General features: G+C 44.8%; 1 protein-coding gene across 1 annotated transcript in view; it reads right to left on the reverse strand.

Annotated features, from left to right (window-relative positions):
• The window catches only part of CIRSR (corepressor of RBPJ and splicing regulator), a 501165-nt gene that overhangs the window by 388004 nt on the left and 96912 nt on the right, over positions 1 to 16249 (reverse strand). The gene's annotated exons all lie outside the window — the stretch shown is intronic.

The raw sequence follows: 16249 nt of genomic DNA on the forward strand, positions 1-16249 counted from the left end.
GCATGGGCTGCAGCCTCCGCGCTGGGGCCCCCTGCCAAGTCCCGGGCTTTGGTGACATAAGTGCTTTTGCAGTCTCACCACCCAGGGAAAATTTATAGCGGTGTGGATTGAACTTTTGTTCTAAGTCTGTCTGATTGTGTTCTTTAATCTTGCTAAGGGAATCGCTAAGGGTAGCCATTACATTATTTTGTGTCGTTTAATTTGATTTTCCCATAGGTACCCAATAGGACAGCTTAGGATGAGAGCACTCTTTAAAAACAAACAACTGGCTGGGTCCAGTGGCTCACGCCTGTAGTCCCAGCACTTTGGGAGGCCAAGGCGGGTGGGTCACCCGAGATCAGGAGTTCGAGACCACCCTGGAACATATAGTGAAACCCTATCTCTACTAAAAAATACAAAAATTAGCTGGGCGTGGTTGTGCACGCCTGTAGTCCCAGCTACTTGGGACACTGAGGCAGGAGAATTGCTTGCACTCGGGAGGTGGAGGTTGCAGTAAGCCGAGATTGTGCCACTCTACTCCAGCCTGGGCAACAGAGCGAGATTCTGTCTCTCAAAACAAAACAAAACAAACAAACAACAACAACAAAACCCCTTTAGATACAAAAGTCTGAATTTTCAAAAGTATACCTATTTCAATTGTGACTCAAACCAACAATCCTTTTCATGGCTTAAAACCAAGAAGCCTCTTATCACTTAACCATGGGCTCAAGAAGTGCCTCGAAGAGAGGGTGCAAAAACTCACTGTCCGTCTTGGCATCCAAATTGCTCCAAAGATAGCCTAAGAATGACCAGACCTTTTTTTGTTTTTTGTTTTTTGTTTTTTTTTTGAGATGGAGTCTCGCTCTGTCGCCCAGGCTGGAGTGCAGTGGCCGGATCTCAGCTTACTGCAAGCTCCGCCTCCCCGGTTTATGCCATTCTCCTGCCTCAGCCTCCCGAGTAGCTGGGACTACAGGCGCCCGCTACCTCGCCCGGCTAGTTTTTTTGTATTTTTTAGTAGAGACAGGGTTTCACTGTGTTAGCCAGGATGGTCTCGATCTCCTGACCTCGTGATCCACCTGTCTCAGCCTCCCAAAGTGCTGGGATTACAGGCTTGAGCCACGGCGCCCGGCCGACCAGACCTTTTTTTAAATAAGGCAATGAAGTTGAGACAATTAAGACAAACTCCCCTAAGAACTGGCACAGTGGGACAAAGAGATACTTTGGTTCCGGACTCCTAGCCAGTTGGCTAGCCACCTGAAGCAAGCCTGATGACCTGTGACTTCTGCTAGCGAAGACCACAGAGAATATCCTCACTGGTCCCCAAGCTAAGCTCTCAAGACATCAAACAAGATGAAAGCAACATCTTGTGATATTCCTTCTTATGACAAACTACACAAAAGACAGAGACAAGAAGAACAAGGACTGTTCCTGGGAGGCTGTGTTCAATAACCAATGGGTACTCAGAACCAAATTCACAAAAGTCACAATTTGAAGAATTAATTCTTATAAGTGCTTTCTCCTACCAATCTGAATTGGAAAGGAAAAGACGAGGAACGATGTTTACCTCCCTTTCTCAACTGGCCACTACAGGCAGAGATCGAAGAGCTGACTGGGTAAGATTTCCTACTTTCTACCATCTTTTGTCAGTCTTCGCAGTCCCATCTCCAAGTTGCAGAGCTAGTGGGCATCCCTGCCTTTTAGGGTCCCTCCCTTATCACCAGAAACTGGAGGGGAGGCAGAACTGCACCTCCATTCCCTTGGGGTCCTGGCTGAGCTCAAGAATTAAATTGATATAAGATAGATTAACAAGAAAAAAAACATAACAAATTCACTTAATACAAGTTTTATGTGGCACAGGAGTTTTATGTGGCCTCATATTGAAATGAAGCCCCAAAGAAGCTGTTAGAGTCTGTTACTTCTGTACTGAATTGGACAAAGCATAGTAAGTTGTGAAAATGAGGAAAGACAAAGGGGCTTGGGCTAGGGAGCTAATCGGGTAGAGATGTGTTCAGGAAGATGGGTTCGTATAACAAGGTTTGTTTGTAAAGAATTTCTCCAGCCTCAGTTTTCCATCCTTGATGATAGGAAGGTTGTGTCTGGCAGCAGAATATATGTCTGGGGGGAGCTGCTGTGCAACCCCCCCCACCACCTCCACTGAGTTTCTCCTCTCCCACTTTCTCATTGCAGCTAGTGCTCCCTTCACGCCCAGCTGCCCTGTAGAATGGCAGCCTAAATGTGGACAAAAGCTATACCCCCTTCCTTTGATGCCTTTAGTGCAACTAAAAGAGGCTACAAGTTTCCAAATGAACTTTGCATTACAAAACACGAAGATGTGAAAGTGAACAGAGGGAAGATGAGGACAGGCCAACCCCAAAGGCCAGCACTGCTGCTTATCTTGTTCCTGAAGCCCCTTCCTCTCCTGGCCTCTATGGAGAAGCCCCCCTAAAGTTCCTCTCTCTACCCCCAGGGCTAGGTTACAGCCATCTCCTAGGTAGACAGTGGGAGACTACAGAACCACAGGCCCCTCCAAATACCCTTGGCCTTCACAGGACCATGACTGTCTGCGCACTCTCACTCTACCTGATGTCAGGGATCACCCCCATCTTCCCTCTGGGCTCCATGCCCTGCCCTGTTCTCCTTCTTGCCACATCAGCACTGTTCCTTAGTTGACAAAAACCTCCCTATGCTTCTGGACACTTCCTGCCCCCAGTTAAGCCAGGATAGGCTCTGCCCAACTCTCACCTTAGGTGTCTCTCCCCATCCCGCAGCCTTTCGTGAGAATTTCTATTACTCCCCAGACCTCACTCAGCACAAGCACGAATCTTCCTGTTTATTCCCACAGGTGCTGTGCCTGCTGGTGGGAGCGTTTCTCTCCCTTTCTCAGACAGCTTAGGGCAGAACCATCCTTGCACAGTCTCATTCTAGTCTCCATTTTGGTTGCATCTTACAAAACCATAGCTCAGCTTCTTTTTTATTTACTATTAAAGCAGAAGAGTAAGTCTGGTGTCACTTTACACATCCTTGGGGCAGGGGGTGTGGTTGGGTCTTCTTCTGTCACTAGGAGCATGGAACCCCCAGAAAGATGACCTGCTGTCAAACCTGGACAAGATTACCTTGAGGAAAAAGATAAAATAGACTTAATTTTCCAGACAGATAAGGATAAAAATTTTTCCAACTGGCAACAAGATTACCAATGGACACTTCCCTCAGAAACTATGTAAGGAAAACAAATTAGAGAAACAAATGTGCTACTCATCTGTCCAAAAATATGTTGCACTCTGTACAAACCTCACCATGGAGCAAATCAAGTGTGTGAAAGCCTGCAGTGCCAGCAAATCTGGGAAAGGAGGGCCCTGGGGCCCAGACATGTCTCAGCTATATTTTTTAAAGAAACCATGTAGATTTTTTTTTCTGATCAAGAAACTCTGAACGTTTTTTATGACATAGCTTTCCCCCCTTAACAGTTTTATTGAGATATAATTCACATACCATACATTTTAAAATATACAACTCAATGGTTTTAAGCATCCATCACAAAATCAACTTCAGAACATTTTCACCCCCAGCCTTCAAATTTCTGTATCCTTTAGCTATCACCCACAACACTCCCAGGCCTAGATAATCAGTACTCTCCTTGCCGCTTTCATATATTTGCCTATTCTGGACATCCCACATAAAGGGAATTACACAATATGTGGCCTTTCATGTCTGGCTTTTTTCACTTAGGATGATATTTTCAGGGTTCAGCCATGTTGTAGCATGGATCAACACTTTGTTCCTTTTCATGGCTGGATAATATTTCACTGTAGAGTGTGAGGAGTTGAATTTTGTCCCCTAGAAATTCATATGTTGATGTCCCAACCTCCAGCACCTCAAAATGTGGCCTTATTTGATGACGGGATCTTTCAAGATAATCGTGGTAAAATGAGGTAAGTAGGGCAGGTCCTAATCCAGTGACTGGTGTCCTTATAGAGAAGGAAAACTTCAACACAGTAGTGCATACAGGGAAAAAGCTGTTAAAACACAGACAGAGATTTACAAGCCAAAGAAAGAGGGCTGGAACAGCTCCTTTCTCCATAGCCCTCAGAAGGAACCAACCACCCCAACGCCTTGACCTCAGACTTCCAGCCTCCAGAGCTGTGAGTCAACACATTTCTGTTGTTTAGGTTGTGGTACACTTCATTACAGCAGCTGTAGCAAACTAGTACATACAGCTACACCACATTTTGTTTCTCTGTCTATCACTTGGACTTTTGGGTCACTTCCATTTTTTTACTATTATGAATAATGCTGCTCTGAGCATCCACGCACAGGAATTTGTTTTCATTTCTCCTGGGTGTGTACATAGGAGTGGAATGGCCGGGTCAAATGGTAACTCTTTTGAACTTTTTGCAGACTGCCAAACTCTCTTCCAGCGTGGCACTGCCCTTTCACATTCCCTGCAGGAACATATGAGGGTTCTCATTTCTCCACATTCTTGTGACACTTGTTATGATCTTTCTTTTTTACTGTAGTCATCTTAGTGGGCGACCGTGGTGTCTCACTGTTATTTTGATTTGTATTTCCCTGAAGTGATATTGAGCATCTTTTCATGTGCTTATTGTCTGTTTGTACATTCTTTGGAGATGAAATTTTTTTAATCCAAAGGTTCTGTGTAATCCAGGCCCTGCACATCTCTGCAGATACATGTTGGCTATGCCACCTTTCCCCTCACTCTGATTCCAGTTATCTGACTTTCTTCAGTCTTTGGAGGCAAGTTCTGTACATTTTCCTACATCAGGACCCTTATACTCTCAAGTCTCTTGGACAAAGACAATTCTTTTCCCCGTATTTGCCCTGTTAACCTCAACTCATTTTTCAGAGTTCAGTTCAACCATCACTGCCTCAGGTAAGCCTCCTTTGGCTCCCCCAGCCAGGGTCCATCAGCTGGCTGAGCTCACAGAGAGCCCTACATCAGGTAAATGTGTTCAGGCTAGAAAATGGCCTAATCGCCCCACCCAGATAAGTCCTCGGTACAACTTTATCACCAAATTTTAATCTTTTCACTAGGCTAGGTAATCATACAACTTTGGAACTGAGTTAACTCTTTCAAGTAGGAAGCTGAATATCCCTACCTTTCACTTAGATTTTCTGAACTAAAATAAATATTACACTATAATTTATCTTGGTATGAATCGGTTATTTTCTAAAGTTTCGTTTGGGCCTTTAACAATCGAACCCATACCTGAGCTAGAATCCTTTGAAGTATCCAGATTAGGGTTGGAGCACTTTAAAGTTTGAGAAAGAAATAACGTTTAAGAGCGGCCAGGCAGAGGGGCTCACGCCTGTAATCCCGCCACTTTGGGAGGCTGAGGCGGGTAGATCACCTGAGGTTGGGAGTTCAAGACCAGCCTGACCAACATGGAGAAACTCAGTCTCTACTAAAAGTACAAAGTTAGCTGGGTGTGGTGGCACAAGCCTGTAATCCCAGCTACTCGGGAGGCTAAGGCAGAAGAATCACTTGAACCCAGGAGGTGGAGGTTGCAGTGAGCCGAGATCACGCCATTGCACTCCAGTCTGGGCAACAAGAGCAAAACTCCATCTCAAAAAAAAAAAAAAGAAAAGAAAAAAGAAAGAAAAGAAAAAGAAATAAAGTTTAAGAATATCAGGAATAAAGTAAGGCATTATGTTCATTTTCTTAGAACACCACTAAGCCAATATAAGATAAGCACCCATCTGCTGTAAATTGAATCACATCTCTAGACCCAAGGCAGCCTTCCATGTCAAACACATGCCCAGCTACAAATGATAAAGAGTGCCATATCCTCAGGGGAAAAAAGATTTAGACCAGTACCAAGAAACCTTTTTTTTTTTTTTTTTAACGAGACGGAGTCTCACTCTGTCACCAGGCTGGAGTGCAGTGGCACGATCTTGGCTCACTGCAACCTTTACCTCCCAGGTTCAAGCGATTCTCTTGCCTCAGCCTCCCAAGTAGCTGAGACCACAGGCGCGTGCCATCATGCCCAGCTAATTTTTGTATTTTTAGTAGAGACAGGATTTCACCATGTTGGCCAGGATGGTCTTGATCTGTTGACCTCGTGACCCGTCTGCCTCAGCATCCCAAAGTGCTAGGATTACAGGCATGAGCCACTGTGCCCGGCCTAGACCAAGAAATCTTAAACATTTCACACTAAAGGGAGAACAGAAGCCCAACCAATTTTATGATTACATTTGGTTTGCTTTCCTTGTCATCCTTCCATTTTGTGCCAAGGGAACTATATGGTTTCTTTGCTTCATCAGCTTGGCAACATCCTAGAAATTTCTGGGGCAAATAAGTCACTTGACACTGGAAAGGAAAAGGGCACCTGGTTTTAGATTCATTTTGTAATGAGAAGGCAGATAATGGTGCCTTATTATCCTGGGGAAGGAATTATTGTCCTTCCCCAGTTAATAGTCATGCAGGCAAACAATTGTCAGCTGATTTATTTGATAAAATGACACAAATGATTTGAACATAAGGAGCTGAAGTTGGCCAGAAAATGTGGGATCAGAGCAGAGAAGGCCTTGAATGCAACCAGGAAGAACTGGCATCAGGCAGTGATTCTCTCCCACAAGGAATGAGGTGGAGTCACACAATTACCCAAGAGCTTCAAACTGGAATGGGCCTTGCTGTTTCCCCAGATGTTGGTGGATTTTGGTGAATGTCAATGTTCAGGATAGAAAAGACTGACACTGATACTACTGCAGGGATTCAGATATGAAGCAGTGACAATGTAGGCCGGTGTGGGTGGCCATGGGAATGACGAGGAGAGGGCAGATTTGAAAAATAGGAAGTAGGCTTGGAAAAAAGGTAGACTAGCATAAATAAAGGAGATGAAGGGGGCTTCCAGAAGTTAATGACAATGTTAAATCACGCGAAAACATTTCTATCTAAGGAGGATTGCCTCTCAGTGTAGCGTGTCCCTTGTCTATGTTTATGCCACCCCAATTAGATTGCACCAGAGAACAGAGCCTAGCACTCTTCCGTTTTCTTCATATCTGGGGCATCTACCCATAGAATGGGCTGGTGAACAACAGGGCCTCAATTACTGGTTGACCAATTCCCTTGGGCTTGGCTAGACTCTGTTGTCTCTTCAATTTAATGAACATTGACTTTGTGTTCACTGAGTGATGGGTGCTCTGCAGAAATTAGGAGAAAATCCATGCCATAGAAAACAGCTTATGGGTTAACACAACTGTGAGGACAGGGAGTTTTTGTGTATTAGACAAGTAAGTCACTACAATACAAGACTAATAAGACGCGTGCTTTGCTGGCCTGAGACTGAGACTTAGGCCTCTGAAGGTGAGGGATTCAGCATGAGTTTATGAATTTGGATGAGCTGAAACAAGTCTTGGAGGTTAAAGATGGGAGATGGGAGAGGCATCTCAGAAACAGAAGCAAAAGCAAAGAAAAGGATGTATTGACTGCAGCTGAGAGGTTCGCGTTAGCACTGCGAGCAGAGAAGCCTACCCGATGTAGCCACACTCTTGACAGGTATGTTACAGCCAAGCATTTAGAACCTTTATTAGATTTTAATCATGATGCTTTTATTGGGCATGCTACCACCATTAAAATTATTTTGTGTTGGAAAAATGAACTAGAAATGGGATAAGAGACTTGCAAAAGTAAGACAGTGGCCGACCCATGAGCTCAGTCTGCAGTCAAGTGACACAGGTGAATGCCTAATGTGGCCTTGGAACCATCCTCCAGGACTCTCAGGCATGTAGGGTGGGATAAAGAGCAGCAGGCCGAAACAAATGCATATGGACACATGTTTCTGTACTTGAATAACAAGTCCCCAGGCCCAAAGAGGACCCTACCCTCAGCAATCGCCACACCAGACCCACACCTAGTTTGTGCCTGTAAAAAAAGAAAAAGTTTTTATTTGTCCCAGCTTCAGGGATAGAAGGATGTGTTGCTATTTTCATTAGATATATAAAATTGACAATAACACTCCAGTGTTAAAGAAAACACCTAGTTATTGTGTGCTCAAGATTTATACAACTCGGTTGATGCTTCTCTCATCTTACTTTATTGAATTTAAAATAAGGCTAAAAGAGCATTCGTCCTAGAGTTGAATTAGATATAAGAACATTTATCTTCTATTCTCAAGGTTTAAAAAGTTGCAAAGACCCAGATTCTTCACATTTCACTTTTATAGATATTTGTTGAGAATAGTCTTGTAGAAAATTGTGAAAAAATGTCATTATCCCATCATTCTAACCTAATGATTATTTCAATACTTTTTTTAAGTCTATGAATGTATGAATGTGACAATCAATTCTAGCCATTAATATAAACAAATAAATAATTTTCTAAAAATGCAAATATGTAGTTTAAATCTTGATAATTCAGCTTTACTTAGATTACCACACCTTTTTATTCTAAGAGGCATCATGTGACCGTTACTAGAACAGGGACAGAAAAACTGGATTATAAACTGATACTAATTTTGTACAAAAGGATGATGAAAATCTTCAAAAAGATCATTATGTTATGATAATTTCCCCAAATGTTGCAGATGTGAGAGCTTTCTCTCTCCTCAACAGTAGAGAGAAATAGGAAGTAGGAAAAATAGGAGGTAGGCTCTGCTCCCCATCATGTCCTGACTTCAAACTGCACAGACAAATAGCATTATTGAGTGTGAACCTGAGCTCCTGTTGCACACACCTGACATGCCCCGGGACCCCTCATAGGCTCACAGCACCATCCTCTCCCTGCCCAGTCAGCCAGCCTCCCTCTGCCAGGTCTCCCGTGTATGCAATCCTAATGTCCTTTTTGTTTTGTTCCCCGCCCCCTGCCATCTTTCTTGAGGTGTGATTAACAAATACAAATTTTACATATTTAAGGTGTGCAACGTGATGATTTGGTACACTGCAATCACAGTAATTAACATATCCATCTCCTCATGTAGTCACCCTTTGTGTGCATGCGAGGACACTTAAGATCTACTCTCTTCTCAAATTTTAAGTGTCTGATTCAGTACGATTAACTATAGTCACCATGCTGTACGTTAGATCCCAGCATGTATTCATCTAGTAACGGAAGGTTTGTACCCTTTGACCAACATCTTTGATTTCCCCTGTGCTTCCCAATCACTGCTAACTACTATGCTATTCTCTGTTTCTGTGCGGTCTACATTTTTAGATGCCACAGATAAGTGAGATCATGCAGATTTTTCTTTCTCTGTCTGGCTTATTTTACTAAGAGTAATATCCTCCAGGTTCATCCATGTCACAAATGACAGGATTCCTTTTTTTTTTTGAGACTGTGTCTTGCTCTATCACTCAGGCTAGAGTGCAGGGGCTCCATCTTGGCTCACTGCAACCTCCTTCTCCTGGGTTCAAGTGATTCTCCTGCCTCAGCCTCCCAAGTAGCTGAGATTACAGGCATGTACCACCACACCTGCCTAGTTTTTGTATTTTTAATGGAGATGGGTTGGCCACGCTGGTCTCGAACTCCTGACTTCAGGTGATCCGTCCACCTCGGCCCCCAAAGTGCTGGGATTACAGGCGTGAGCCACTGCATCCAGCCAGGATTCCTTCGTAAGGCTAAATAATATTCCTCTGTGCATGTACACACATCACATTTTCTTTACCCATTTACCCACAATGGGCACTAGGTTGACTCTGCTATCTTGGCTATTGTGAATAATGCTGCAATAGCATAAGAGTGCAGACAGCTCTTTGAAATGCTGATTCATTTACTTTGGTGCTTATTTTACTGAGCGTAATGTCCTCCAGGTTCATCCATGTTGTCACAAATGACAGGATTACAGGCTTGCACCACCACGCCCAGCTAATTACAGGCTTGCACCATCACGGACAGCGAATTTTTTGTATTTTTAGTAGAGATGGGGTTTCAGTGTGTTGGCTAGGCTGATCTCGAATGCCTGACCTCAGGCGATTCGCCCGCCTCAGCCTCCCAAAGTGCTGGGATTACAGGCATGAGCCATTGTGCCCAGCCAGTATTCCTTCTTAAGGCTAAATAATATTCCTCAGGGTGTGTGTATGTGTGTGTGTGTGTGAGGCAGTGTGAGGAGTGGGAGTAGGAGGGTGTGCTAATGTGATTCCAGATCACATCAATCGCAGGAGCCGGTAGATGGAGCAGACCGAGGGAGGTGAGGTGGGATGTGGAGAGAGAACGTGGAAACCATGAAGGACTTTTTCATCTACAATGTACAGGGGTTCCCCTTCTCCCCTTGCTAGATCTTGACTGTTAGAGAACAGCCATTCTAACAGGTGGGCCTACATCCCATTCTGCATTGGCCTCTAGCCCTTCCATCCGGTCCCCTCGGAATCACTCCCCTTCTCCAGCTCTTGTCACTGTACTTTTCTGGCTTCTTGCCTCAGCTAGAACACGCCTGAGAAATGAACAGCTTGAAGAGCTCCCATTCAAATAAAACGCCCTTCCTGTGACCTTACACTCCATGCTCACTCTTGCCTGAACTCTCACTGCCTGTCTCACTCAAGAACTCCTGATTGGGCACGGTTGCTCCTTCCTGTAATTCCTTCATTTTGGGAGGCTGAGGCAAGAGGATCGCTTGAACCCAGGAGGCTGAGGTTGCAGTTAGCTGTGATCACACCATGGCACTCCAACCTGGGCAGCAAAGCAAAACCCTGTCTCAGGAAAAAATAAAGCGCTCCTGGTCTTCATTTCTTCACTCCCCGTTTCCTCTTTAACACAGAGCCACCTGGCTTCTGCCCTGCATGTTACCAAAACCTCTTTAGCTGAAGCTCATGACTTTGGCCAGTGACTCCTGCACAACAGACCTTGAGCCCCCCTTTCAGTACTTAGTGACAGCACTCTTAGATGACACAGCTGACAGGGCCCTCCATGGTTTCCACATCCCCTCTCTCCCCATCCCACCTCTCCTCCCTCAGCCTGTTCCATCTCCTGCCTCCTGGGATTGATATGACCCAGAATCACGTTGGCACATCCTCCTCTTCCCACTCCTCACACTACCTTAGCAGTCACCTCAAGCCAAGATATTAGATCAAAATCTTTACCTCCTTCCCGGCCTGTCCTCTGAGTTCTAGATGCCTGTTCTAGATACCTGTTCTAGATGCCTGGGGACCAGAACCTGGATGTCACACGAGAATTTTACATTAAATATGATCAGCCCTTAACTAATCACTGCTTTCCCATTCCACAAACACCTGCTCTTCCTGACCTGTCTTTACAAAGAATCACACGCTGGATCCCCTGACTGGACCCTCCTGGTCATCTCAGCACCTGTTTCCTCTTCCCCATCCAGCAACCAATCCAGACCCTCCTCCTGGACATCTCTCAAGTCTGTCCTCTGCTCAACACATCCTCTGCTTTGGGCTCAGTTCAGGTCTCTCAGTGGCTCTCACCTGGCTGGTTTAGAAGCTCAGTGACTGTCCCTGCCTGCAGACCTACCCTCTCAGCTCACCTCTCATGTGGCCATCCATGCCTCTGGTCCCATCTCTGCTAATATCCTCCCGTGGATTCTCACTGCTTCCAGGTAAAGTAGTGCTTCCTGGACATGACACCCAAGGACCTCCCGACCTGTTGCCTTATCTCCCACCCTGTGTGCTCCCCAAAAAGCTTCAGTGTCTCCAACATACCCTGCATCACACCACACAGACACACACCACATAGACATGCCCCACCCCTCCCCACAGCACTCTGCCTGAAACATCCTCCCTCTGCCTCCTTCCCCAGGGCCACTGCCTGTGGTCTTGCAGGTCATGCATCTCAGCTCTGGGTGCACTGTGGGCATGTAGTATGATGTTGGGGTACTCTGAACTTTCATGTGCATGACCTCAAAAACTATGTGACAGCCCACACTCCCCTTGTTGCCTAAACTCCTGGTCATCCTTCAAGAATAATACTTCTCAAGGGTGGTCTGAGGACCCCAGCAAAAGAACTATGTAAGGTGCCTTCTAAAAACAGTGCTTCCTGCCAGGCACAGTGGCTCACACCTGTAATCTCAGCACTTTGGGAGGCCAAGATGGGAGGGTTGCTTGAGCCCAGGAGTTCGAGACCAGCCTCGGCAACATACCCAGTCTCTACAAAAAGCAAAACCAAAAACAAAACAAACCAGTGTTTCTGGACCCACAGAATCAGAATAGTTGAGGAATGAATGAAAAGGCAGGAAGAAAACAACAATGGTGTTGTTTGTGATTATGGGTGCTGAAAATCTCCATGTCCTCATGTAATCATTACAAGAAGTCAATGAAGGCCCTTTAACAAATGCAGAGACTGAGGCTCAGAAAGGTTAATTAACCTTCTTCAAGGTCAAACAGCTAGTAAATAGAAAATGCAGCGTTTGATTCTAGGCCATTAAAACTTTAAAGTCCAACTACCTGCCTATACCCTACTGTAATGGTTAATTTTAGGTGTCAACTTGACTGAACTAAGGAATACCTAGAGGGATGGTGAAGCACCACTTCTGAGTGTGGCTGTGAGGGGATTTCCAGAGGAGACTGGTGTCTGAGTTTGGTTTGATCTTCTCCACCCTAGGAGTAGATCCATTATGTTTATGACATTAGGCTGCTTGGACTTTTATGAGCATGAAGTAGCAACTACTATGGACTTGTTAGTAAGTAATTTTCATGTCAGAGGGTGGAAAATAAATTCAATCAAAATTTAAGGGCCTTCTACCTCTGAAATTTCTAGGAGTCCAGTGGTATGGAGCCTGTTGATATATCCCTTGTAAGGTGAAGGTTAAGTTGTTGCACCTGGTCCCTTCTACAGCCAAGAAAAAGGCACACTGCCTAGTGGGCCTACTTGGATTTTGGAGTCAACATATTCCTCATCTGGGTGTGTTACTCAGGCTCATCCACCAAGTGACTAAAAAAGCCGCTAGTTTTGAGTAGAACCCAGAATAGAAGAAGGCTCTGCAACAGGTCCAGGCTGCTGTGCCAGCTGTTCTGCCACTTGGGGCCATACGATCCAGCAGATCCAATGGTGCTTGAGGGGTCAGTGGCAGATAGGGAGGGTATAGGAGAATCACAGCAGAGGCTCTTAGGATTTTGGAGTAAGGCCCTGCCATCATCTGCAGATAAGTACTCTCCTTTTGACAGATAACTCTTGGCCTTGGTAGAAACTGAATGCTTGACCATGGGCCACCAAGTTACCACACAACCTGATCTGGCTATCATGAACTGGGTGTTATCTGATCTACCAACCCATAAAGTTGGGTGTGCACAGCAGTGTTCCATCTTTAAATAGAAGTAGTATATACATGATCAGGCCCAAGCAGGCCCTGCAGACACAAGTAAGTTACATGAAGTGGCCCAAAAGCCCATGGTTTCTCTCTCTCCGCCTGCACCCGTGGCCTCATGGGAAGTACGCTTTGATCCGTTGAAGAGGAAGAGGAGGCCAGGTCCTGATTCACAGATGGTTCTGCACAATATGCAGGCACCATCTGAAAGTGGACAGCTGCAGCACTATGGCCCCTTCCTGGGACATCCCTGAAGGACACGGGTGAAGGGAAATCTTAGTGGGCAGAACTTCAGGCAGTACACCTGGCCATGCACTTTGCATAGAAGGAGAATGGCCAGACGTGTGATTATATACTAATCCATGGGCTGTATCCCATGGTTTGGCTGGATGGTCAGAGATTTGGAAGGCACATGATTGGAAAATTGGTGACAGAGAAATCCTGGAAGAGGGTATGTTGATAGACCTCTCCTGTGGACAAAGGATGTGAAGATATTTTTGGCCCATATAAATGCTCACCAAAATGATCTCTGCAGAGGAAGCCTTTAATAATCAGGTGGTTAGGATGACTTGTTCTGTGGATATTGTCAGCCTTTTTCCCCAGACACCCCTGACATGGTCCAATGTGCTCATGAACAAGGTGGCCATGGTGGCAGGGATGGAGGTTATGCATGGACTCAGCGACATGGACTTCCACTCACCAAAGTCAACCTGACTACAGTCACCCACTGAAAACCCAATGTGCTAGCATCAGAGACCAAAGATGAGCCCCAGTATGGCACTACTTTCTGAGTGATCAGTCAGCTATTTGGGGGCAACTTGACTACATTGGGCCTCTTCCATCATAGAAAGGGTAGCATTTTGTCTTTACTGGAATAGACACTTACCGAGTACTACAATACTGACACTTACTGGAATAGACACAAGGATATGGATTTGCCTTTCCTGCATGCAATGCTTCTGCCAAAACTACCATCTGTGGACTTATAAATGCCTTATCCATCATCATGATATTCCACACAGCATTGATGCTGACCAGGAAACTCACTTTGTAGGCAAAGACATGTGACAATGGGCTCATGCTTATTGAACTCACTGGTCTTACCATCTTCCCCATTATCCTGAATCAGCTGGCTTTATAGAACAATGGAATGGCCTTTTGACATTGCAGTTACAGCACCAGCTAAGTGACAGCATTTTGTAGGGCTGAGGCAAGATTCTTCAGAAGGCTGTATATGCTCTGAATCAGTGTCTAGCAAATGGTCCTGTTTCTCCCATAACCAGGATTCGTGGGCTCAGGAATCAAGGGGTGAAAATGGAAGTGACACCACTCATCATTATCCCTGGTGATCCACTAGTAAAATTTTTGCTTCCCATTTGCACAACTTTATGCTCTGCTGGCCTAAAGTTCTTAGTTACAGAGGGAGGAATGCTTCCACCAGGAGACACAACAATGATTCTATTGAACTGGGAGTTCAGACTGCCACCTGGCCACTTTGAGCTCCTTATGCCCTGAGTTGACAGGCTAAGAAGGGAGTTATGGTACAGGCTGGGGTGATTAACCGGACTTCCAAAAGGAAATTGGGCTACTACTCCGCAATGCAGGTAAGGAACAGTGTGTCTGGAATACAGGAGAACCCTTGGGGCATCTCTCAGCATTAGCATACCCTGTGATTAAGGTCAATGGGAAATTGCAACCCAATTCAGGCAGGACTGACTACAAATGGCCCAGACCCTTCAGGAATGAAAGCGTGGGTCACCCCACAAGGAAAAGTGCCATGACCAGCTGAGGTGCTTGCTGGAGGCAAAGGGAATACAGAATGGGTAGTGGAAGGAGGTAGTTACAAATACCAGCTATGACCACACAACCAGTTACAGAAATGAGGACCATAATTGTCGTGAGTGTTTCCTCCCATTTGTTAAAAATACATTTGTATGTATATACATATATTAAGCAAATATTTTTGTTTTCACTCCTCTCTCTTATGTAGCATAAGATATTGACTTTATATCAGTATTGAAGTATTGTTAATTTTACATCATAGTATTTAAGTTATAGGATCTCACGGGAGGAGTAAACATCAATCAAGGACTTGACCTCCTTTCTGGGGCAGGTGTTAATGCATTTTTGGTTGAATGCAGGATAGCTGTATCATGCTGGGTGAACTATTAACTTGTTATTGTCTTTATTTGGAGATCAAGTATGGTTTAAGGAGATGGGTATGGGTGCCAAGTTGACAAGGGGTGGGTTTGTGATGGTTAATTTTAGGTGTCGACTTGACAGGATTAAGGCATAACTAAAGAACTGGTAAAACATCATCTCTGGGTGTATTTGTTTCCACAGAAGTCTGATGTGTCAGTCAGACTGAGTGGGGAAGATCTGTCCTCAATGTGGGTGGGCACCATCCAGTTGGCTGGGAGCCTAGAACACAAAAAGGCAGGGGCAAGGCAAACTTGTGTCTCTCTTCTTGGAGCTGGGACACCCTCCTCCTCCTGCCCTTGGACATCAGAACTCCAGGCTGTCTGACTTTTGGACTCCAGGACTTAGACTGATGTTCCCTCTGGGTTCTTGGGCCTTCAGCCTTGGACTGAGAGTTATCCCATGGGCTTTCCTGGTTCTGAAGCCTTCAGATTTGAACTGAGCCATGCTACTGGAATCCCAGCTTGCAGACAACCTGTTGTGGGACTTTTCAGCCTCATAGATATATTTATGATGTCTCATATACGTTATTTCTTTTTATCTTGTAAATTTTAATCCATAATATAGTTTACTCTATAACTAGAAACTGTGATACACACACATATCTTATTGGTTTTGTGTTTCTGGAGAACCTTGACAAATACAGTTGGATTATGGTGATTTGGAGGCCATCAACTAAGCCTGGCCTGTAGCTGTACAGTTTCTAGTTCTTGGGTAAACTATATTGTGGATTAAAGTTTACAATGTGAAAAGAAATCATTTTCTCTTCTACTTACTTCTTCAGAATTTTAGAAATGGTGATGTGTAATACATTTCTGGTTTCATTTATAGGACTTGAACCTCGGACATGATTGGAATAA

This window comes from Chlorocebus sabaeus, chromosome 10 (genome assembly GCF_047675955.1).
Source record: "Chlorocebus sabaeus isolate Y175 chromosome 10, mChlSab1.0.hap1, whole genome shotgun sequence".
Taxonomy (NCBI): domain Eukaryota; kingdom Metazoa; phylum Chordata; class Mammalia; order Primates; family Cercopithecidae; genus Chlorocebus; species Chlorocebus sabaeus.